The sequence below is a fragment of the Chanodichthys erythropterus genome, chromosome 21 (assembly GCF_024489055.1).
Source record: "Chanodichthys erythropterus isolate Z2021 chromosome 21, ASM2448905v1, whole genome shotgun sequence".
Classification (NCBI taxonomy): Eukaryota; Metazoa; Chordata; class Actinopteri; order Cypriniformes; family Xenocyprididae; genus Chanodichthys; species Chanodichthys erythropterus.
The window spans coordinates 11,728,545-11,755,569 of record NC_090241.1 but is presented as its reverse complement, the minus strand read 5'-3'; the positions used below and the strand labels follow the sequence as shown (position 1 = coordinate 11,755,569).

At 36.6% G+C, this 27,025-nt stretch overlaps 1 protein-coding gene across 4 annotated transcripts in view; it reads right to left on the bottom strand.

Annotated features, from left to right (window-relative positions):
• Positions 1 to 27,025, bottom strand: part of dlgap4b (discs, large (Drosophila) homolog-associated protein 4b) — a 163,224-nt gene that overhangs the window by 101,498 nt on the left and 34,701 nt on the right. Inside the window, exon 1 of one of the 4 annotated variants that reach the window (XM_067374190.1) lies at positions 7,662 to 7,698. The exons of 2 other annotated variants lie outside the window; for them this stretch is intronic. The gene's annotated coding sequence lies outside the window, so the exon portion shown is untranslated. Of the gene's footprint in view, positions 1 to 7,661; positions 7,699 to 27,025 lie in introns of those variants that run through there. One more of the 4 variants, XM_067374192.1, reaches the window with a different exon arrangement.

Below are 27,025 nucleotides of genomic sequence, written 5' to 3'. Positions count from 1 at the left end.
TTCTAGACTGCCAGCACAGAACATCACATCACAAAAGTTATGTAAATCATAAGACTAAACAAGAAGCATTAACTGTAGGATTATTGTAATAATCAATTTATATGCTATTTATTTTATTTAAACTAAAACCATTCATTCAAGTTAAATGAACACAGTTAATTCTAGTTAGTTTAACGTGGTTGATTCAATTGGATTTTACTTGTTTCAAACATGTGAAGCCACTGTCCATGATTGAATTGAGTTGGTTGGACATAACTATTTTAAATAGATTCTTTGTTAGTCGGTTGTGTTGTCACAACACAATGATTTTGCATAGCTTAAAAATAAACCTTTAATGTTAATAAAAACCAAGTTGGTTGTGTGGAACCACTGTCCATAATTGACTTGAGTTACTTTAAAGTATCATCAAAAAATATTATTTGGAAAATATGTAATCTTTTATATTACATTATTAGTTTTTTTTTTTTTTTTTTCAATTCACTATAGTACTGCACTGTTAGATTTATTTATTTATTTTTAAATATTTTTTATTGTTCATTAATTTTAATTGTTTTATTAATTCATTTTATTAATTTATTTAATCCTATTTATATTATTTATTACATGTTTTTACAATAATTTTCTCTAAACTTTTCAACTTTTCCAACTGGCCCAACTCTCTGTGATTTTTTTTTTTTTTTATACCCGATGAATAATTTAGCATGTGTCCGATTCAGTCTTTGCTATAAATGACCTTTGAAATCATGTAAATTTTAGATGCATAGAGAGATGAATGTGTAACTTTATGGCATATTACATAAGCCATAAAAACAACATGCTAGTTAATCTTAAACACTGCATATAACTTAAGGTAGAGCGCTTCCATTTGAATGAATCCCTAAAGTTCACGCTGACTAAAGAACCTCATGTGTCATCTAATTATCCGTGGTTTCCTGGCTGCCGTTGTACTGGGCTGTGATAAAGGTCAAGCGAGTGCTTTGGCAGCACTGACTGATTGACAGGTCACTTAGGGCAGGTTGAGAGGCAGTCAGAGTTTAATGGTGTTCGGATGTGCAGTTGGTGTCTCTATGGGCCCGACTGATGTGATTTGATGCGCTCCGACTGACTCACTCTGACACTGAGAGCTAAAGGTCATCAGAGTGCAGGGGAGGAGAGCACCAAAACACCAGCAAACCCATTCTGTCATGACTGTACTCTCACACACGCAAATCATGTTTACAGTAGGACAATGTCTCTTTAAGTAAACCTAGTTAAAGTCACCATGAATCAAAATGGACAATTCTTGTTTTTTATGGAATGTTGCAGTATTTGTTTTAAATGATTTATCTGTGCACAGCATTATTTCTTTAACTTCCCCTCCCTCTTACAGCGACATCTCTTCTCTCATGATGAGGGCGGGGCAACCTGACACTTACATAAGATCCACCAATAGCAAACAACAACCATCCAATCAATTCCCCACGGACAAAGTCAAGCCCAACTCTACATTTGTTCATGTTCCAGAAGCCATTTCATTGGGATATACATCACAACAGGGAAGAAAAGACTAGCACAACTTCTGCTTCACGCCGACTTTAATGTATGGTCTCTAAACTATATTAAAATACTGATGAAATGTAATGAAATTAAAATGTGTTTTTATCAGAGAAACCATAATTTCAACCAACTATAATTGGTTGCCAGATCGATTCAAAATGTTTAATGTAAAATACAGTAATATTTTTGTGGAAACTGATTATTTTCCAGGTTTCTTTGATGAATATAAAGTTCAAAAGAACAGCATTTATTTGAAATAGAATTCTTTTGTAACATTATAAACGTCTTTACTGTCATTTTTGATAAAATAAAAAAACATACTGACCCCAAATGGTAATGTATGTTATATGTGTTTTTGTGGTTCTGTATTGTACAATGCATATTGTATAATATATATTATATATATTCAAATCTGTTAACAGAAATAGTATTTATCACATTTGTTCTGTTTTTCAGCATATTGGATTTGAAATATAAGCTGAAAGTAAGGTTTGTCAAGCATGTATGTCTTTGTACACAGTGACCTGTCATATGAAATCAGAAATAATTGGACAGCCGCGCTGCTCAGATGTTACATGTTGTTGTTCAATCAACAAGTTAAAAAAAGGTCAACTGTTAATTGTACCAGTTGTACTTTCCTTTGACACTTGACGGAGTCTCTAAAGAACCAAAAACATGTTCCTGCCAGTAAAGCAGACACCATAAAGCTACAAATGTCAGAATACCTAGGAATCTTTTTTGGAATCACCAATGGTCCACAGTAAGAACATGCCAGTGAGATCAATATTATGAATGACTTTTGTCCAGTTGCATAAACATAGCCACTAAGTCAAGAGTGTCTTTAGTTTTACCAACTATCAGTTAGTCATGAGGTAATCATTCATACTTTTCAGATTCAAATTAGACAAATCTACCTTATTATAAATTGAACATAAATCTAATATTGGCAATGTTAATGTATTTGGTTTTGGCAGACTAGATCTGCTAAGCTGCTGCTGCTGTTGATTATTGCTGCTGCTGAGCAAGTATGGTCTTGCTACTACTAACAGATACACAGACATGCTGCTGTGACTGTGTGTATATAAGATATGCTTCTGCTGCATAAATAGATATACATAAATTCAGTAGCAGATCTAGGCAGGTGGAGCTGGGGAAGGAGGAGGATTTCAGAAGAACTAAAGTGCTGCATGACTAGCTTACAACGAACACTGAACCTGACTATTTACAGTGGCATGAAAAAGTATGTGAACCCCTTGCAGAATCTGTGAAAATGAGAATTATTTTAATAAAATAAGAGGGATAATAAAAAATGCATGTTATTTTTTGTTCCATACTGTCCTGAGTAAGATATTTTACATAAAAGATGTTTGCATTTAGTTCACAAGACAAAACAATAGCTGAATTTATTAAAATAACCCCATTAATAAGTATGTGAACCATTGATTCTCAATACTGTGTGTGGTTACCTGATGATCCACGACAGTTTTTATGTTTTGTGATGGTTGTTCATGAGTCTCTTGTTTGTCCTGAGCAGGTAAACTGAGCTCTGTTCTTCAGAAAATTCCTCCAGGACTTGTATATTCATCAGTTTTCAAGCATTTTTGCATATTTGAACCCTTTCCAGGGTTCTCATTTTCACAGATTCTGCAAGGGGTTCACATACTTTTTCATGCCACTGTAGATGTTGAGCAAGCAATCTCATTGGCTGCAGGATCAGCAGAGGCCAATTAGCTTGTGCCATGCAGTAATGATGTGATTGCTTGCAGACTGCATGTAAAGGACCAATCAGTCTGCGCACTCTAGAGTTTCATAACTGAACTAGATATTTCAAATAAAGTTGTTTTCAAAATATTTTTTACAACCTGAATGTTCATTGTGTAAAACGATTTGAGAAAAGTTGTCATTGAATGTGAATGATTTTCTCTACAATAATTATGATTTTTACTATGAGTATGTCTTTAATTATAATTCACCTAATCATGTATTTCTATGAAAAACAATAAAGTTAGAGGTCCATAATATCCAAATACCACCCTATAATGCTAAGTAAGATTAATCAGTCACCAGCATACTGTAACTTTTATGTGGGAATCTCAAAAAAAAAAAAAAAAAAGTTTTTCAATTAGAAAATGACTCCTACTTTTTAGGACCAGTAAGTCTTTTGCATTGTGACAATCAATGACAATTGAGCAATCACAAACACCCCAGTCACCATCATCTCTGTCTGTGATCCAACAGCCATTTCCTGTTTGATGTGCAAAGGTAATTAAACAAGACTTCCCAGAAATTAGAGCTCATCAATACAAAGTCCCTGATTACAAAAAACAAGCAGCACGAGCCATAAACACATGAATCAAAGTGAAGCATTGATACAGTTCTGTTGATCATCATCACAGACTCTCACTGTGTAATGGTGTATGCAGGCAGGTGGACGAAGACAAAGTAAGGTTCCAACACTAAGTTTACTTATCATATAATCCAAACAGCAGGTTGACATACACAGTGACACTGAGTATGACAGAGACCAGACAAGGAGTGCAGGAGAGGGAACAACTTAAGTAACAAACACAAACAAGGATGAAAGTCCATGAATCCTAAACTGACTGAAGATAACCATTACATCATGCCCCCCTCCAGCAAGGCGCAACCTTGTGCTGTAATGAAATTATGGCATAGGGAGGGATGGAGGGGGCTTGGGAGGAGAATGTGGATGAGGTGAAGGGATGGTGATGGCAGGAAGACCAGGTAAAGGGATGGTGATGGAAGAACGACGAGACCCAGGTAGAGGAAGTCCGATGGCGCAGACCCAGAGCTCCACAGAGCTGACAGTCCATGGCGGAGACTAAGGTGGAAGGAGCAAAGATGTGGTAGGTGTGGCTGCCGACGTCTGGGGGATGACCAACGGAGATGAGTGCCCAGGATCCGAAGGTGCAGACGGAGGGCCATTGGAGGAGCGGAGCGACATCGCTGGTGCTGGAGACCAAGGCGATGTCATGGCGGCGAGTGTCTTAGGTGGAGCCAGAGTACTCGAGGAAAGGGTGACACCAGTAAAACTGAGGACAGAGGAGATGCTGAAGGGAGGAAGGAGCCTGCTGCAGCCGTAGGGGTGGAGGGACGGAGCGCAGCAGATGGCCCGTATGTCTGTGGCATAGGTGGAGCGATGACTGACCAAGGGCGAGCTGGTGGGACGAGGGAACCCAGTTGAGCCACTAGGTTGAGGGTCCCTGGTGGAGCCGAGGGTGGGAGGAAGCATTAGATACTGGGTGGGCTAGGGTGGGAGTCGATCTTTCCTCACTGGTGTGGAAGCAGCCTAGGGATGTCCAGATCCGATCACGCGATCAGAAATCGGGCCCGATCACGTGGTTTCAGACTCGATCGGAATCGGACGTTACCTCCCGATCAGGACTCGGATATATATGTATTAGGGGTGCAACAGTTCTCGGTAAAAATCGAACCATACGGTTCTCCACTTACGGTTCGGTACGCACTTGCACCGCGGTCCATCTCGAATGACGACGCATCTATTGGTTAATATGGTTTGTTTAAAATAGCAACATGGAAAACAGGCAGACAGAGTTCAGATAATGTATGTTTCAGTCGATGGATGCGCAAAACGTTACAACAACGATAATCAGAAAGCCTGGACAAAACAGTCACTCTTTCGTAAACTGTTAACTGCGAGTGCTGTCTGCTGTAATGTCCAGTCATTTACGCCGTCATCACCGTTGATAGCGTGAGTGCAGGTGAGACCTGAACAGCACACGTTGCTATCTATGTTTAAACTAAACTCATTTAAGCCTTGCTGATTTAAACCTTCAAGAACAAGACGCGAAAGAGAGCTCGCGCGCTGTGAGAAGATTTGTGTGCGCTCATCCGAAGCGCGAACACGCTTATTTCAGTCAGCGCGCAAATACTGAGTTCTCTTTTAAGTCTTGCGCTTCGGCGGACAAACTTATACAAAAACTATGTCAACATGCCCGTCTTAGCGAGTATCCTAGCAAACATAGTCGGTTATGTCTTAAGTGAACGTATATTAGTCGAGAAAGACAGCGCATGTGGAACAGTATATGTACTGGATCGTGCATGTCTTATAGGGAAAAAAACTATTCCTGCTGCCTGTATTTAATGTTAAATCAAACAACAAATAACAAAGAAATCACTCACTGCTCTTGACTGAATAGTTTTTGTAACTTCAATAATGATTAATCTTTATTTATTTTATACAGTAAAGATAATATGCAATGATATTTTATATTTGATTACTTTATCCATTTTCTGTACGTGAAAACTACTGTTAGATACCTGAAAAGCACTGTTACTGGATCCTGCATCTGTTTTTTCGCTCTTCTTTATTCTTTTTCATGTATTATAGAAGTATCGGATCGGGACTCTGTATCGGTAGATACTCAAAATCAAATGACTCAGACTCGGACTCGAGGGCAAAAATACGTGATCGGGACATCCCTAAAGCAGCCAGTCCTTGGTTCCCGTTCCCTTGGCCACTGATGTCACGGGCTCACACCCCTGGTCAGACTCGCTCAGGGACTCCACTTCCTGGGCAATGGTGAACTCTGTCCTTTTGGCCTCGGGCTCTGGCTCACACGTCATGGCGTGTGGTTCCTCAATGTCTGCTGGGGGCTCTTGCACATTTTTTGTGGTCGAAGGTAGTAACTTTGGCTCTGGGTCTGGTTGTGTTCTGAATCGGGGCCGTATGATCTCCAGACACCTCATGAATGCCTCCCTCCAATTCAGTCCGGTGGAGTCTGGGAGGTTTATGGGGTTGTGAAAGCTCACCCCGATCCAGAACAGGGTCTTCAGGGTCTTGTCATTGAGTTGGTAGATGATGGCAAGACGGAAAAACCCAGCAGAGAAAGTGAAAAAAAATTGGTGCTCTCCTAGCCACCTGGACGAACTTAACGTTCCAATACATTTCTTTGGGTTCGTCTCTTCTGTAATGGTGTATGCAGGCAGGCAGATGAAGACATAGAAGAGTAGGGTTCCAACACGAATTTTACTTATCATATAATCCGAACAGGTAGCAGGTTGACATACACACTGAGTATAACGGAGACCGGACAAGGAGTGCAGGAGTGGGAACAACTTAAGTAGCAAACACAAACAAGGATAATAGAACACAGCTGAAACATACTAACTAATAATGATGGTAACCAAGGAGATAGATGAGTGGTGGGAATCTGAACACGTGACAATAGAAAACAAACTGAAAGTCCATGAAATCCAAATTAACTGAAGATAACTGTTACACACTGATTGTTTAATTTAGATAAAGAAATGGAGACTCAGTAGGTAGTACAAGAAAACGGTTCCACTAAAAGCATTGATTACCAGATTCCTAGAAAGTACGGCAGCATTTTTCTATATAAACCTACTATAACATTCACTCAAAACTCCCTCTCCAGTTCACACAATACATTTATTAAAACTAAACTAAATCTTCATCACACTTCAACCAGTGTTATTTTCGTATTAATTATATACTATTATGTTTTTTTTTTTTTTTAAATTTGCTTTAATTTTCATATTTTCAGTTTTCATTTTAATTTTAGCTTCATTTTCTCATTAATTTTACTTATGATTAATTTTATTTCAGCTTTATTACAATTAGCAAAAAGGTTAGGTTATTAGCTTTAGTTAACAATAATAACCCTGATTACATTTTCTCATTAACATATGACTGTCCATATTTACATATTGACACCTAACTGAGTTAGGATGTTGTTACTCATTTCACATGTAAAAAGGTAAAGGTAACATACATAAATAAAGAATACTTAAAGGTACAATAGCAAAACCAGCCTGTTTAATTGTAAGATTAGAAAATAACCATGAAAAACTAAATTATGAAATTGAAACTAAATACCATGACTAACATGCAACAAAAGAGCAGAACATGCCATTAATGCCAGTTCTCAGTACAGTGAAACACAAAGCTTCATGTGATAAAACTGATAGATACATAAATTAAATATGCAGTATCTCTCTTTCAGGAATCTAAAGCATCAAATCATCTGACCTTATTCATAGAAATACAAAAATGGGATGAGACAGAACAAAGCTATAAATCAAAAATCAAAAAACAGATTTCAGTAAGAATCTCAACTCACCATCTGAGCAGTGTTTGTCTAGGCTGGCATTTCTCTCTCTCTCTGACATATAACAGACAGCAACACTTCCTGTTTTAACGGGAATTGACAGGATGTTTGGGAAGCAGTACAAAACAGGAAGAGCTCTTATTCTGGTTAACACTCTGCAGAGCAACTTCATTCACTCAAAAACATTATGTTGATTACTAGTGTAAGTGTGCATGCAGATCTAAATATTAGACATTATATATTACAAAATAATTATGTTTTTGATTTAGTGACAATTTAAACATATAATGCAAAAAAAAAAAAAAAAGAAAGAAAGAAAAAAAAGACTTCAATTTCAAATTGGGGTGAGATTTTACATTATGAGATTCACCATTCAGTTATCAGCTATTCTGAACCAAACCGAAATGCATGACTGCATGAAATGCACAAAACCCCATTCACACTCTGTATTTTTGCTCACACAAAGAATGAGATGAGATAGTAATTCAGCTGAGCACATTTATGTACCATCCAGAGGGCTAAAAGAGTGTTTTGGGGGCTTTGTACTGTAGAATTACTGCCAGGTCAAATGGGACAGACAAAACCACATCCCTCTGAGGTTAAAACACACACAGCAGCTTTATACTAGATCTGGATGCACATACTCCTGCTTTAAGGTGGATAAAAGAAGACTGTGTGTTTCCCCGCAGGTCTCTGGAGTGTGTCCCAGCTGCACCATTATGACAGATGTGAACCTAAAGGAGATTCAGCTGAAGCTTTTGAGACTCACATGCACTCAACAAAAACACCCTCCATTATAAATCTTGCTGTAGTAGAGCTGGTTTGCGCCGTTTAATGGAAATGTTGGAAAAATGTGCCTCTACCTCAGTGGTTCCCAATCCTAGTCTGGGAGGCACCCCAACACTGCACATTTTGCATGTCTCCTTTCTCTGACACACCCTTTTCAGGTCTTGAAGTCTCTACTAATGAGCTGATGACCTGGATCAGGTTGGTTTGATTAAAGAGACATGCAAAATGTGCAGTGCTGGGGTGCCTCCAGGACCAGGATTGGGAACCACTGCTCAGACTGGTGGCCACACAAACATAATAAACCATAACGTAAAGTCCAGGCCTGGTCCTCTCTTGTCCTTAACTGTTGTCGCCCCTCCCTTTATGCTTCTGGAGCTTCTCTGTGAGGGATACGAGACCGGTGCCAAGCGCAGGTGACGCTCTTTAGCAATCACGCCACCGGCCTCGCGCCATTCCCTCACGGCTCTCGCCCCGCCCAGCTTGTCACACTAAACATTTTTGCAAAAATGGGAGCTTTAGCGGAAGTTCTACCCGGAAGACTCTAATGCACGTCATTGCTCATTATCTAACCAATCATTACACGTCACCTGAGTATATAAGTTCTGTTCCCACCCACTATTGTGTTCGCAGATACCATCGCCGGCGTTGTCATAAATGTAATAAAATGCTGCCAGATTTATATTCATCTATTTCAAATATAACTGAACACGCTGTTAGCACCACTCACTGGACATTCCACTTTGAAAGTGTCGAGAAATGTGGAAGACACAACCTAATATTGTTTTGCAGAAATTTTGCCACATGCACTCTTGTTCAATGAGCCTGGGTTGCTCAGTTAATACTGTAGCAGGTATTTCTATGCAGCTTTCAATGGGCCGGACTGCTTTACATTAGTAATAAGTGAGAGCAATGAGTAATATGAAAACAAGTAACGTTAGTGTTACAGTTTTGGGGTTTTATATTTTAAATTATGATTCATTTGTTAAGAATAATCTGATCTTTTGGTCATAATATAAATAAAACTAGAAAATAATGACTGGAGATGAAGCACCTTTCAGTAGTAAAGTATTTCATTGACTGGAGTATTCAAGAATAGGCATTACCACATGGTTATGCAATAAATTAACTAGGGTTGTCAATTTAATGCATTAATTTAATTAGCTACGGAAGAATAATGCGATTAAAATGATTTAACAAATTTAATGCATGCGCCCTGCCCCAGACCTAGGCCATCTTAAATTTCATACAGTTTATTAGTGACGAACATGAAGCAGGGCAACAACTCGCTGCATGATGGAGCCTATAGAATGCAGTTAGAATGGCCCTAAAATTCAAGATATCAGGGCAAAAATGCCCCTGCATGAGATTTTGTCTAAAAAAAATCAGGTGAACCAATGAATCAATGTCCTATTTATAAAGAGAGCCATTTACTTAATTTCTGAATGAAACAGCCATTCAAACTAATCAAATGAATTAATGACTCAATGACTTACTCATTTAGACATTTAACGCTACCTACTGGCACTTTTAGTTTCTTATTTATAGTATAACTTCATTAAAAAATAATCTCATATTTTTGGAATAGTTTGCCTAAAACTGAAAATTCTGTTTATTTACATTTACTAAACCTCATGTTGTTTCAAGGTTCCCTAGAACTTTTTTTTTAAAAGATGTAATATAAGTCTAAGGTGTCCTCTGAATGTGTATGTGAAGTTTCAGCTCAAAATACCCCATAGTTTTTTTTTTTTTATTAATTTTTTTTAACTGCCTATTTTGGGGCATAATTAGAAATGAGCCAATTCAGGGTGTGTGGCCCTTTAAATCTGGTGCTCCACGCCCATGGAGCTCGCGCTTGCCTTAAACAACATAAAAAAGTTCAAACAGCTAATATAACCCTCAAAATGGATCTTTACAAAGTGTTCGTCATGCAGCATGTCTAATCGTGTAAGTACAGTGTTTATTTTGATGTTTACATTTGATTCTGAATGAGTTTGAGGCTGTGCTCCGTGGTTAACGGCTAATGCTACACTGTTGGAGAGATTTATAAAGAATGAAGTTGTGTTTATGAATTATACAGACTGCAAGTGTTTAAAAATGAAAAACGACGGCTCTTGTCTCCGTGAATACAGTAAGAAACGATGGTAACTTTAACCAAATTTAACAGTACATTAGCAACATGCTAACGAAACATTTAGAAAGACAATTTACATATATCACTAAAAATATCATATTATCATGATTCATGTCAGTTATTATTGCTCCATCTGTCATTTTTTGCTATTGTCCTTGCTTGCTTACCTAGTCTGTTGATTCAGCTGTGCACAGATCCAGACGTTAATACTGGCTGCCCTTGTCTAATGCTTTTCATAATGTTGGGAACATGGGCTGACATATGCAAATATTGGGGGCGTACACCCCGACTTTTACGTAACAGTCGGTGTTATTTTGAGATTCACCTGTTCTTCGGAGGTCTTTTAAACAAATGAGATTTATACAAGAAGGAGGAAACAATGGAGTTTGAGACTCACTGTATGTCATTTCCATGTACTGAACTCTGTACAGTGGTCAATGAGGACCACTGTACTGTTATTTAACAATGCTGAGATAAATTCAATTTTTGAATCTAGGGCACCTTTCAAAACTGTATGACATTTTCTTTCTTTTGCGGAACATACAATATGATATTTTGAAAAATGTTTGTAAATCTAAATACCAATACAGATACAGCTTCCGAGAAAAAAAGAAAAACAAAATCATGGCCCTTGTAGCCTAAAAGTTTGAGTGTAATAAGTTCTATAATGAATCAAATAAAATATTTCTTTCTAAAGCTACTTTTTATAAAACCTATTTGATGCTTTTCTCATTTAACACAATAATGGCTTTACATTATCTTTTGGGGGCAATTTCTCAGCCAAATATGATGTGGGATTAATTTCTGATTAATTTGATTAATTAATTGGCACATCATGTAATTAATCAGATCACTTTACAGCCCGGATATAAACCATTTTTTTTTTTTTTCAACTGAATTTCTTGCATAAATCAATGGTGTGATATAGTATGTACCATTCCCATGATATAAAATTAATCATATTGCAATATTAAGATACCAACAACATTGCATGTTTTTTCTCCAGACTACTTCTCAAAAATGCTTACAGGATGTGAACCTAGAAGTACTCACAAATCTTCAGATTGTCAGCTGAGAGAGGAAGAGACAAACATAAGAGGAACATTTATATTATTTGTCTGTAATTGAGAGTTTGGCCTGCCAGTGTATTGACTTTTTTTTTTTTTTTTTAGTGTCTGTGTGTGTGTTGGCAGGGAATGATTTAATAAGGCTTAGTGTGCTGTATTTGTGACATCCGCGTCCTCTAAATGACTGGCGCAGTGTTGACACGTAAACATCACATCAGCGGAAGCTTTAGTCAAATGAATTCACTCCTTCCGGCTCAACAGACATCAAACACATGAGAATTTGGACAGCGGGCACTAATCTAACCGCAGGTTGAGTTTAATTTGACTTTAATAAGACAACTATGTCATACACATGTTATTTCTGGCAGGTGTCAGTTATTGACAAAGTCGTGTTTGCAAGTTTCCAGATGGCTACAATGTGTTTGAAAAGTTTAAGAAGTTAGATATTCACTAGCTGTATATATTCTTGTTTTCAGAGTTATATCTGTCAAATATTTTATATTTATTACTTTTGTACATGGAAATTTGGATCACAAATTCGACACACGTTTCCCAATCAATCAAGCTTTCGGCTATAACAGAGGCACAGCATCGATGGCAGAAAAAAGCTAACTGGAAAAACCTTAACAGCAAAAATGAACTAATTTAAGCCTGTAAACAAATGGACATCTGTGTAGGAGAGCCGCTTAAGATCATCTCTCATGCAACACAGCATGCATATTTATCAATGAGATGTTTACCAGCTAAAGGTCTGTTTGCAGGGCAAAACACTTCAAGGCTTCTATGATAATGGCTATAATGGAAGGAGTGTTTTAGCATGTACAAAATCATATTCCAGTGATTTTAAATCAACCTCATTACAACATCCTAGTTACCAGTACTATTAGGTTAAACTGTGAACTACAGTAGTTTTAGTAAACAAATAACAACAAATATATAAGAAAATAGCAGAAAAAAATGTATTTAAAGAATATATATTATTGAATACAAGATTGCATGATTGTTCTTATGAGATAACTTTTTGAAACAGAAACCCAGAAAATGTATCAATACTAACTTGATTCATTCTGAAATCTTCAAATATTCTGATTTCAGCATAAAAGTTTTATTGTTAACTAAAAATAATACTAAATCTATGAAAAAAAAAAAAAATTTAATGAATATTAGATATAGACAACTAACTAAAATTACTCGAACTTAAACTGATTTTTATATATATATATATATATATATATATATATATATATATATATATATATATATAAAAAACTCTCTATATAAATATTAAACAAAAAAAAAAAATAAATAAATAAAAATGACAAAAACTTATTAAAAATTTAAATTTAATTATGGTATAGTGTTAATTTGGTAATTAGTCGAATAATAACCAGTATTCTAATCAATTCCTGATGGATAAAATATGGTTCCATCCAACGTTATTTTCCTGAATATTCTGTTCCAATCAGAAATGTGTCACATTACAGAAGTTAAATGTGTTACAAATGCTGTTTCATGTCATCTTTAAGGTTAAACGTAGTTGATCTCTTTCAGTACAGTCCCCTCTCTCTGATACAAACTGAAGCTCAATGGATAGAGCCGATGCCATGTCTTATCTCTATTCAACAGCTGGACTGAGACTGTTTTATCAAGATACAACAACACAGACCCTGAACACAGGAAGAGCCCAGGGCCTTCAAGATTTCAGATATCTGTTTTGTTTGGTTAAGCTTGTGTTTCAGTTTTGATTACATAAAAGGAGTGAGAAAAATTGGTAAAGGAAAATTGGTAACACTTTGTTAACATTGTTGAAAGTAAGTTAGTAAGCGATTTCTGAGAAACACTGTTGCTATTTGAAACCCTCTCTTCATTGCTCCGCCCCCAAAATAATGAACACTATGCAACACAGGTAACCACTAACAGCTGGCACTAATGCAAGTATGGATGAATCAACAACAGCATATCTTGGTTCCGTGAAACAGAAAAACATCAATGTTACTCACTTATCGAGCAGAAACGTTTTCAGGCCTTCACACTTAGGTCTCTCCAGTGGTGGAAAGCTTTTCTAATATTAATGTGGGTCCTAAATCTCTTGCCTGATTGTAACCCTTTTACTTCCAATTATATTCCTCTGACCTTTTCATCTTTGGTAATATCTCAGCCATCTCTCTTTTTACTGTCTTTCTTCAAATCTCCCTCTTGCTCACTCTCTCTCCCCTTCCCCCATCATGAGCAGACATGCCCCCTACTGCTGATTGGCTACAAGTATGTTGTGCTGCTCGGTCTGGGGTGCGTTTCCCAAAAGCATTGTTAGCCAACTATGGTTACAAGTTACATTGAATTGTGTTGGAAACGACGGAACTTGCGACCAAAAGCTTCCATTCCGTGCCAATCCGACCAAGCCGGTACGGATATGATTTCATTCTCCACCGTGGAGCTGATAACAGAGCTCTTTGGAATATATTGAAACCGTATGCTGATAAGACAGTAAGAAATTCAATGATGAATAAAGGCAGGAACACACCAAACCAATGCCGACGAACTAGTGGCAATGAAAGCAGATTGCGGGGTTGGCTCACGTCGGCAGTGTCTGGGTCCAAAGTTTGCCTGACACACCAAACTGACGTTCGACAGCAGACGGCCAAGTAGCATGTCCGTTCTGCGCCTGCGCAAGATGAAATGCCTTTCCATAACAGCAGGTGGCAGTAGCTGAACAACCAATCAGAATGATCAGATTGCCCAACTTGTCGAATCGGCTGGAAAAAAGCCAACAAGGACCAACTTGGGTGGAACACACTGATTAAGTGTTAATAATGAGACTATGTGGTTTGTATAACAATGCTTTCATTTATCATCAAAAAAGTCAGATTTACCTAATGACACTTTTGGTTATTACAAATGATGATATTTTTTTAAACAATGCTAACAGGCTGATATCTAGCTAGCAAAATGACAATCAAAGGTTTTTTTTTTGTTTGTTTTTTTTCTAAATATTACAACATTTTCCATGTTTTATAACGGTTGTACTGAATGACCTGATGTTTCAGGACATGTGCATGAGCAAGTCAAAACATGAATTTTTCAAATAGTTAAAAAATAGTTAGTTACTTTGCTTCATGACCATGTGGTCCTTTGCAGGTGTCTGAATGATGTCACATCCTGTCACATGATATTGACCGCATGACCATGATCCAAAATGGTCCCTTTATATTGGTTACTCCGAATGACATCAATGAAATTCATTTTTCCGGACATTCTTTCTCATTACAAAACAACGACTTCTACACATAATTTTAATACTTTTTTGCATGTTGATGTTATAAAATCATGCCAGAATAAATAAATATATACATTTATTAAATTTTAAGATATTTTAATCACAAATGAACTGGCTGTATTGGCCTTAGGACGGTTAAACCGAATGATCTTTTGACACTTCAAAATCTTTAAAATACCTTGTGTAACAAAATATAATTAAAACCTTTTGGATTCAATAAAAAAGATCTAGTTGTACTACCTTACATACTTTGGATGTCATATCTTTTTTTATTTTTATTAAGGCCGTGACCCCAATATAGAACTGAGCAGAACTGTATGTTCCACCTGGTTGTGCTTTTTGTCATAAAATTCAGTCATTCAGTCATATATGTATGTAAAGAACCGGTTCAAATCGGCCTGACTGACATGTCCTACTTGCTGTCCGAGTACACTTAGTGTTTTGCCTTCTCTGTCAGAGGGATCACTCCGTCATGTACCCTGCCTGCGGGTTTCTCCGACGCTGCCGTCGTCCTGCGTGACAATGTTATTTGAAATCCCGACTGGCAGGCAGAAAGTGGAGTTTTGCATGAATGTGGCCTACCGAATAATTGCTGGTTTTTACAAGAATAAATGCACAATTATGTAAACACGCTCTGTAAGAAATCTGTCATATTACGCATTTGAGTCTTCCTTGAAGACATATACATGGGAAAGAGAGAGAGCAGGAATAAAAGGCTGGGTTTTTAAGCTTTGGTTGGATTTGTCTCCAATAAGCTTCTTGCAGATTAAAGCATGTTAATGTAATGCTGCTTACACACACTGGACACACTGTTGTGTGTTTGAATGGAGTCAATGCCACTGTCTGTCATGTAAGTCAGTACAACGACATGCTGCAGATTTACTGAGTGGCTTCAGGCAACTGATATTTAGAAAGGAACACCAAATAAAACATCACTAGTGTATCTATCACAATAATACTGTCAGCTCTTGGTTGAAGCAGGGATTAAAAAGCAGGATTTAAGTGCAGCAGTTATACCAAAATCAAAATACTCAGGTTACTTTAGACTCTCAAAAAACATGAACAGAAGAACCACAATAAAACAGATGAGAACGGACAACCAAGGCTACAAACTGAGGGATATAAATACAAAAGATAATCAATTAAAAGAAACGGGAAACAGTTGCAGGTTGTAATCAAACAATGAGTAACCAAGGAAACAAATGCAAACAAAGGAAACACTGAAAAACGTGACATATATATTTTATTACATCAAATACACTACAGTTTTAAAGATTGTGTGTAATTTATTCCTGTGATCAAGAAAAGAATAAAATACAAATAAAATAGATATTTAAATGAATTACATATGTTAATTATTTTTTTAATTAAAACGAATTAAGTGATTTGCTAATCAATTGCATATCAATATTTGCTAAGATCCTAAATTAAGATTCATAGAAAAAATGACATTATTGCGGCAGACTGGACAAAGAGTTGTTGTTTGTTTTATCTTATCATATAGCATCAGTCTATCACTGTACTTGAAAGAAAACATCAAGTCGGTATTTAAAGTTTGAATTGCTCCGATGGCAGATTTCTTTGTTCTTACTGTGATTGTATTTGATATTTAAACAGGTTTTCATTTTTCAGTCTTTATACCATTTTCTAGGAAATACTACAAACAATGACTTAAAGATTTAAGAATGAAAACATAAAAATATGGTGTTTTTGTATGTTGAAAGATATCTCTGAGCTGTTTAAACGACTGTCTGACCATTAGATCACATATTGTTGGCCTGACCTTTTCCCAAAAAGGTCAACGTTTCATTAGCTTGTTCTTTAAGACTTTCAAGGCCGAGTCGATCAATACACCTCGAACTGAAGGACAGGCGCTGGGTCTAAAATACTCACGCCTGTCAATATCAATAGCACTGTCTGTCCATCCGCAAATCATTTAGCCAAGCCAAGACAGACTGTTCTGAACAATCTCTTTAGAGACATTTTTCTGAGAAGGTTGCCACACTAGATCAATACAAAAAATACAGGATCAATGAGAAATCGATTCCTGCTGAGCACAATTCATCTCAGTGGAATCTCACACATTAGCACAGGAACACAAAGATCTCTTGCAGCTAGTTGTGCTCCAACGAATTCAATTTATTTCACACACCGCCTAACTCACTCCATCTCAAATCCAGTCCCCGCCTGGGAAAGGAACCTGTGCAAGGACAAACGATAACAACCTCTGACCTCAGAGTCTCTGTGTCTCATTCCCCAGGCGATTCGGGCTCAATCAGCCTCGACACTGATCCAGTCTACATAATTCCCACTTGTGCTGGTGAAGCACTTAGGTTTTGTCTGACCTTATTTACAATTTTTGTTCTCCACACCCAAGACTTTGAGAGACAGGTGACACTGAGGTCAGGATTATAAAGCGCAACAGTCTGGTTCCAGAAGTAAAAACTCCATAGAGAAACTGTTTTTTAACTATAACTTATAAACTTTTAAAGACAGACATACTGTTGAGGTTGTTAATTAATGGTATTTGCTTATTTCAATTTAATTTTACAATAATCATATAACAGCAGAATTTGTGTGGAAAAACTACATCACCCATGATGCTGTATGGAAAATTCCACCAATCGGCGAGATGAAACAAGGAACACCCGCCAAAAGTAATCCTTATGCTCTCAAAATACTTAAATATTTGAATATATATGCATATTTTGCTTCAAATCAAAGATTGTAATGTTGTGATTCACCTCGTAGCTGGTTGGTTTGGTTCAACTCTTTAATGAAGACTTTTTTATTTGAAATCCCTATGGGAGAAATTAATGGAAAAAAATACTTTTGGAACCAATGCTGCTAGAAATGTGTAAAAGTACATTTACAAGGCATGATGTTTACTTACATAAGTTCAACATTACTAAAAAAAAAAAAAAAAAAAAAAAAAAAATATATATATATATATATATATATATATATATATATATATATATATATATAAACAGAAAAAACACTTTGAAAAAAGATTTTATATGAAAAATAAGAACCTTTTAAAAATCTAGGGTCCCTATTTTAACGATCTAAGTGCATGGTCTAATGCGCAATGTGGGAAAAATGGTCTGCGCGCCCGGCGCATGGTCTAAAAGGGTTGTTCCTATTCTCTTAATAGGGGCTTTCGCACTGGATGAACCTTTTCATAGTTCCTAGAACTATTGGCTGAAGTACCCAGATTTTGCTGTGTTCACACCGCAGGAACAAGGAACGGTTTTAGTTCTAGGAACTCCTTTTGGGGGAAATAAATTAGCTCCTACTTCAGAGTAGGGTCTAAACCAGCACTTTAGGAACTATCAATGACGTGAGTGTACGTTGATTGGTCAAATGCATGTCAAACACTGGCACCCAGCATTTTTAAAAAGCTGTGTAAACATATTTACTTCACGAACATTGAAACATGGAAAACAGCGATAATGGCATTTACCTGTTGTCTGTAGGGTTGTGATCTTTTCTCTGCCTCGATACTGAAAGTTGTCATGGGAGATTTTGTCTCTTAGCCCCAATTTTTGCTCTTTCAGACGGCACTGTCGGCCGCTTCACAGTTCCTATTCCTGGTGCGAATGCGGGAGTATTAGTTCTTGGGGAACTATCCTGGTGGCTAGTTCGGTGCAAAAGCCCCTAATAAGTAATGGGTGTGTTTGGAACGTAATGTGCAATAACCAATCAGTGTCTCATCTCCCATTCCCTTTAAAAGCCAGTTGCACTCGCGCCATGGTGGATTCACTATTTACATGGCAGAAATTACTTTGGATCTGCTCGTGCGCAAGGTTAAAGCGTGCAAGCATCTACAGGACAAGCCAGATTGCACCAAAGCATTTTTATCTTTATGCACACAATAATAATCTTTTACATTGTAATCTTTTAATTTGGCATGTTTGTGTGCTGCTTCGTGTTGTGCACCCGCCTATAGGCGCATATTACTAACGCACTCTTTAAATAACAAAACAAATATTCCTCCATTGACTTTAGACCAGGATTCAGTTGCCTCAAAATAGCAACACGCCAACAATGCACACCTCGTTTTCAGACCAGGCGCACAAATGGGTGCAAATGCATTTGCTATTTAAACAACGTGGCGCAGGACGTGAAAGTGATAACTGCATCGGGCTGAAACTAGCAAAAACACTTGGGTCACGTCTGGCGCCGCATTGTGCTGGGTGTATGATAGGGCCCAATATGTTTTTGCAGTCATGTTGGTTTCATGTTTTTGCTTTATTTTCATGTTTTTATTTCTTAAAAGTAATGTAATGTAGAAACAAACTGCAATGAAACTACAAAGAAACTTTTTTTTTGTATCAATGTAATGCTTCAATGGTATTGCTGAATAAAGGTATTAACTTTAATATTAAAGTATAAAAAAAATAATTCTAAACCTAAACTTTTGAATGGTAGTTTTAATATTTTTATATTTTACTACCACTACCAACCAAACTACCAAAATAAAATAATACATAAAAAACTATGTATTTAAACTAATTTAATGCAGAAACAATGTCAGAAAAAATATCCTCTTAAAAATCCAACACACAAACATATGTTTCAAGTTTCGTTGTGCTCATCATAAAAGAGCTATATTCAAGTCATTGTTTGTATGGACTGCATTTCAATTTATTTTTGAATAAATAAATAGATGCAGAAAAAACTATCATATCACTGACCCAGATACAACTTCCTCTCAAACTTTTATTAAATTATGCCATGTAACAAATATATTTGAGCATAAAATCCTTTCTGGACTTTATATAAAATAAGCTTATATCTCCTCGCATTTATTACTTGACTGAATGAATTCACAAATCATGTGGCTGTTTAATTGACCAAAACATGAATCATCGTTTGACAGGCATTTGATCAGAAATGCCACTGAGATGAAACAATTTAATTAGGACGCCTGACTTCAGATTGGTATCGTCTGACAACTGAAAGAGTCTATGCAAATATCAACCTGTTTAAAGACTGACAGCAAACGCAGACCGCTGCTTCATTAGGCTGGAGAATGTCTATGAGCTTTATGTTTATAGGTCGATAGAGCACATTATCAGTCATTATTAATGCATATGCATAATTAAAACAGATTAAAACAATAACGATCACTATAGGATGTTTTAAATTTAGGCTGTAATTGCATATCAAATCTTTCAAACAAAATAACCGAAGGATTACTAAAAAAGTCTGTGCTTTGATGTGAATTTTTCATAAATAACTACAAACAGTAATTAGTGAGGTTCAATTTCTGATATGAAATCATAAGAATGGAGCAATAACACTGCAAAATATCCCAACAGACCATTTTACAGACTACATAATGGTCTATTCACCCAAGAGTGAGAAATATAACATGATAAAAGAACAAAAGTATTAGTTAGATCAGTCTCTGTTAAGTGCTAATGTTGTGCGAGAACATCTATAATGCACTTCAGTCAAACACAATCCAATTAGGCGTTTCTCATTAACATTTACAAGAGATGTTGTGCCTTCATAATATGATTTCTGAATACATAATCAATGCACAAACCGTCCGTACAGACAAATCAACATCCCACTATACACAGTTACTGACACAAACCATAGTCATATTCCCTTGCATGTCTAATGCACAATTTTTTGCATTCCATTATAATATTTCATAATACGTTTTCTGGTATAAGACGTTCCTACATTGTTATATTGGTAACACTTAATAAAGTTTCATTTGCTAAAGGGTACATAACACACAGTTTCTACCAATCTCATGTTAATCTTCTTGAGTACCTATAGAGTAATAGCATCCTTTATATCTCCGAAGAGTCTTTAGTTTTATCAGATTTATAAAAGAAAAAAACACTGTACTGAGTCTTTCCGAAAAAAAGCCGAGCTCCTGGAGGCGTTCCATGTAGCATTTACTAATGCTATCTATCCAGCTATCTATCTATCTATCTATCTATCTATCTATCTATCTATCTATCTATCTATCTATCTATCTATCTATCTATCTATCTATCTATCTATCTATCTATCTATCTATCTATCTATCTATCTATCTATCTATCTATCTATCTATCTATCTATCTATCTATCTATCTATCTATCATGGATGCACCGACACGAGTACGAGTTTAAGGACCGAGTACGAGTACCGCTATTTTTTTTTCTGCTACTCACTGATACCGATGCGTATATATTTATTAATTTTTTTTTTTTTTTTGGGGTGATGTGGCAGTTTTCCAAGTACAACAATGAGATTAATGAATGTAGAACAGCTTCTTTATTACTCCAATGACCAATAACCTTCAAAGGGCATAATTACCAAAGTCATAAAAAAAACATCATGTCTTTTTTAACCTGCCTTTCAAAAAGTGCTAAACAAATATTTACGAAACATAACATAACACTGTGAACCAATGTAAACAACCAGATTTATGAAGAATATGGGACAAGTGGGAAATATGACCGATATGGGAAATTTTATTTCATTATATATATTATATATATATATATATATATATATATATATATATATATATATATATATATATATATATATATATATATATATATATACATTGATTTAACATCTTTTGTTGTTTTTTTAACATTAATGACAGACAAGTACTTAATTAGGCTACTCTCCCTTTAAGACCAAATCCAAAGATGTAATATACTGACACATATCCTGTTTTCAGCCACCTGTTCATATCCACATAAGCCTTAATCGACTGTATTTACATGAAATACTCCACACGATGGACATTTTGACAACTATGTGCATTTGACCATTCAGGCGCAAGGAGAACTGATCACGCGCAGTCTGAGAGAACTGGGATCCCGCCCAAGAAAGAGAGAGAGTGCGCGAGAGAGAGGGCGCTTCTGGTCTGTCATTCAGCGCGATTTGCATGCAGTTCGCAATGTTTCGGTTGCCATCATTAATTCTGAAGCATTTCCACACCCCTGAGGCTGACATTGTTTCTGCTGCGACCGCTGGTGTCTCTGTACGCCGAAAATTCTGTCAGTTACGTCACGTGAAGTATCGGTCTTTGGTATCAGGGGTATTTTTACGAGCTGCTAGCCTACAAGTACATGAGCTTGTTATCGGGCCCGATCCCTACTTACTAACTAACTAACTAACTAACTAACTAACTAACTGCCTGTCTGTCTGTCTGTCTGTCTGTCTATCTGTCTATCTATCTATCTATCTATCTATCTATCTATCTATCTATCTATCTATCTATCTATCTATCTATCTATCTATCTATCTATCTATCTATCTATCTATCATCTGTCTGTCTATCATTAGCAAAGATTCATATACTGCAATAAATGTATTGGTCATTGTTAGTTAATGTTACTTTAACTAATGGGACCTTATTGTAAAGTGTTATAAAAAATATACTTATTGTATATTTTTAATAAAACCATCATCAATCCAGAATCAATCCAGACATTCATGCAGATTTTTTTGCATTTGTTATTTGAATTTGTTACATTTTTTACCATTTCTCTATAATAAGCAAACCTCGACAGCAAACACGACTAAACAATCACATCAAAACATATGTGCAGTACCTCACACAACACTGTGCATTTCTAGCCCAGGCTGATGGTCAGTGTTCCTGTGAAGTCCCTGCAGTGGAAAAGCGGTCAGCCAGGGGAATTCTGCGCTCGGCTTTGTCGTGGCATAGCTCTACTTTTTGCTCTACTTTCTGCTCTAGTTTTGTGATCTCATTCAGGTCCCGTTTGTCCTGTTTGAGCTTCTTTTAGCTCGCTGATGTGTCCTCAGGTACGTGTCCAACGTCATAAGATGTTTCATTTGTTACCCTCTCAACACACCATTTGAGTTCACTGAAAAGAGTATCATGTTTACAAAAGCTTTTCTAATCAATGACTACGTTTCCATGCACCCTCATAATGCGATTATAATGAGATTAAGGGAATATTGCGATTAAACTTTACCTCACATAAACACAATACTTAGATCAAATTAATGTGATTAAGCTCATAATCGTAGTAGGCCTAACCACAATCATAGAAAAATATGTGGCGTAATAAACACTTTAATGGCATCTATTCCACTCTGACTGAAGTGCGCACGTGTTTGTAACAAACACGGATGATGTCATCATGCATAAATTTGTAAACATATCGGCATCACATATTTGGGTTCTGAAGAAAATGAGTTCATGCTGACAACGTTGCATTACATGAATATTACGCTCTATACCGATGTACGAAAACATCAACATGAAGACACTTGAAGACATAAATCCAATATGTGTTTTGCATTTGACATAAATAGATTAAAACATTGGTCAGTAACACACCGACTGTAAGTGAGCTCATCATTTGTGCTGTACATATGTGAATAATGGTGGTAAAAATAACCATAATTCTTAGCGAATAATCAGAAAAATGAAAATTGCATGTAAAAGGGAGTGAAGAGGCGGTTCACTGCGATTAAGTCCTTACTCTGATTATTGGAAATAATCACATTATTGGTGCACATGTAAATGTAGTCATTGTTTAATGTCATGAAAAGGAGAAATAACTACCCAGTTTTGGAAGTAAGAAGATTACAGTAACACGTGACCTCTATGTTTTAAAACTTCACCCGTTATTGCTTGAACTCATTGGTTTGAATGGATATTTAATGAAAAAATGATTAGAATATCTTACAAAAATCACTTAAAATCACTAATAGGGAGCTTTTTAGTTACTACTTGCAAATGTTTTAACTAATCCTTTTTCTCTTTGTTTTATTATTTGATGAATTGTATGTCTTCAATGTTATGTATGTCTATATGTCCTCCAGGAGATTGTTATTCTCCCAACAGGCCAATTGACTTGTGTGCCTAGTTAGATAAATAAAAATAAATAAAATAAATGTAGTAGTTGCTACATGCCCACAGAAGCAAATTCAATACATGACCCTAAAAAAATAGCACCTGAATAATCTGCAGTATGAACCTGAAAGGTCAAAAGTCTGGCTATGCGAGAGAAAGGAGAGTCTGGGCATGTAATTAATGCTTTGAAAGTCACACTGGATGAAAAGTGTTTGCTAAATGGCAGGTAATGCAGTCACGGTCATTTAGCAAACTAAGGTCATTTCAGCAAAAGAGACGCCACGTGTTTGGGCACCTCTGCCAGCTGATGACAGGAGACATATAAACGTGTCAGTGCAGCAGCAAGGTTTTCAATCTCTGCAAACGCTCTGCTGATATCAGGGGACCAGGTGGCAAAGACCTGCACACACACACACACACACACACACACACACACACACACACACACACACACACACACACACACACGCACACACTTCAGCTTCAGACAGTCAGTCAATGTCAGTCATGAAAAAAGCTTGAACTTCTGTTCATGCTGCAAGCTTCACCTTATATGTGTGTGCCCAGTTTTTTTACCTTGATGTTATTATACATCATATTGATTTATTTTCTTTAATTCTAGTTTAAAAAAAAAAAAAAAAAAGGTATGTGTAAATGTGAATGTGGGTAGCTGAAATGAAAAGCATGTGGGAGTTGACGTGTCCTGCGGTGTGACATGTTATAGTCCATCTAAAGCAGCATTTCTTTAATTCTTCTATAATTATTCAGCATGCAGGTTTTATGAGCCCATATTAAAGGGATAGTTCACCCAACAATGAAAATTTGATGTTTATCTGCTTACCTCCAGCGCATCCAAGATGTAAGTGACTTTGTTTCTTCAGTAGAACACAAATGATGATTTTTAACTCCAACCGTTGCCGTCTGTCAGTCAAATAATGTGAGTGAATGGGAACTCGAACAATAAGGGCCCTATAATACACCCGGCGCAATGCGACGCAAGGCACAGCGCAAGTGTGTTTGCTAGTTTGCATCCGGCGCCATTCGCATTTTCACGTTCAGCGCCACGTCCTTAAATTAGTAAATGCATTTGCGCCAGTTAGTGTGCCCATGGGCATGCTGGTCTAAAAAAGAGGTGTGTTCAGGCGCATTGCCGGCGCATTGCTATTTTAAGGAGATGAAAATAGACTGTGCCATAGACCAACTCAAACCTGGTCTAAAGTCTAAAGTCAGTGGCGCAATATTTTTTTGTTAGAGCACGTTGGTAGAAACTGCGCCTCTGGGCGCATCCACAGTGCGCGTTGACTTTGCTTATTACACACAGGGATGCGCATCACACAAACATGCCAAATATTAAAAACAAAAGTATTACAGTGTAAAAGAATATTATTGTGTAGGCTACATAAATGTACAAAAACGTACATGTGAAATGTACATGTGTTTAACTTCTGACTAAACGTTTAACTTCGCGCACGAGCAGATCGGTTTCTTCGCTTGAAAATTAAGAGAATAGGGACAACCCATTTCAAAAATGCGCCCAATAGCAAAAGTGGATTTGGACATGCCCTGAGTGCACCTGTGCCGTGCGCTTTACACTTTGCGTTTAGATCATTAAAATAGGGCCCTAAGAGTCAAATAAACAAGCACAGACAAATCCAAATTAAACCCTGTGGCTCGTGACGACACACTGATGTCCTAAGACACAAAACGATCGGTTTGTGCGAGAAACCGAACAGTATTTATATAATTTTTTACCTCTAAAACACGATTATGTCCAACTGCGTTCAGCACTCACTTAAGCCTGGCACACATTTAACAACTAGCTAAAACATTCTAAAACATGTGCTCAACATACAGCGATTGTTTCCTGCGACTGAAGCAGATTTACATTCTTACACATGGAATTTGAACACAGACTGTAATCGCAGACTGAACACAACTGGCTCTTACTGGACGCGTTTAAGCGCGATCATTCATAAGTATCAATTTACATTCATAATCGGCCTTACAATCGTTAAGTGTGTGCGTGGCTTAATAAGTGTGTGCGTGGATTTAGTGAGGTCTGATCGCGCTCTGACAACGGCAGTGATGTCTTGCGCTTATACTTCCATGAGTGCTAGACACCCCTTCCGCTGTCAGAGCGCGATCAGACCTCACTAAGCGAGTGCTGAACGCAGTTGGACATAGTGGTTTATTAGAGGAAAAAAATGATATATACTGTTCGGTTTCTCGTACAAACCAATCTTTTCGTGTCTTAGGATTTGTCTATGCACGTTTTTTCGACTCTTATTGTTCGAGTTCCCATTAACTCCCATTATTTGACTGACAGACGGCAACGGTTAGAGTCACCTACATCTTGGATGCGCTGGGGGTAAGCAGATAAACATCAAATTTTCATTTTTGAGTGAACTATCCATTTAAATGGACACATGACATGGATTATTTGTACTCTTAAAAAATATTTTTTCACTTCAGGACCATTTAAAATGAACCAGGCAAAGGGGCTTAAAAATGCAGAATTTAAAAGAAATACATTTCATGTACATTTTAATCTCAAGTTTTGCATGCTAATTAATAAAATGGACACATTATGCATCAACTACACTTTGAAAATGCAAAGCTTTTTGAATCTAGTGTCTGTTTTGTATTTATCAAGGAACGATTTGCCAAAATAAGTAAATTCTGTCATCATTCACTCTTGGTTGTGTCATTCAGATCTTGTACTTTATTTTTTTCCTTGAAACACATGATGCATAATGTGGATGTTGATTTAACTGACAAATTAAAAAAGACAAATGTACCATAAAAGAAGTCAATATGACTCATATGTTATATACTCTGAAGTCATACGACGGCTTGGAAATCTTCCCGTCTGTAGATCTCAAATCTTATTGGTGGTTTTGTTTTTAAAATCACTGCATCACGATTGATATTTTGAAGAGAAAAAATGAAACATTGTATTTTATTTTAAAGCATACTCTCATAATCTTCGTTTTATTTAAAAATCGTTTTATTTACAACTTTTAAAAAAATGTCAGTGTACTTTTATGGTGCTTTTTATGGTATCAACATTTTTGTATGGAAAAGGCTGGGAACTAATAAATACCTTAAGAAACTAATAAATCAATAAAGGGTCTGAACGACATGAGGGTGAATAAAAGATGAAAAAGTCATTTTTTGGCAGGACTAGTACTTTAATATGAAGTTCAAGATACTTTTGAATAGACTGAGATAACCCGATAAACATTTAAACTGAACTG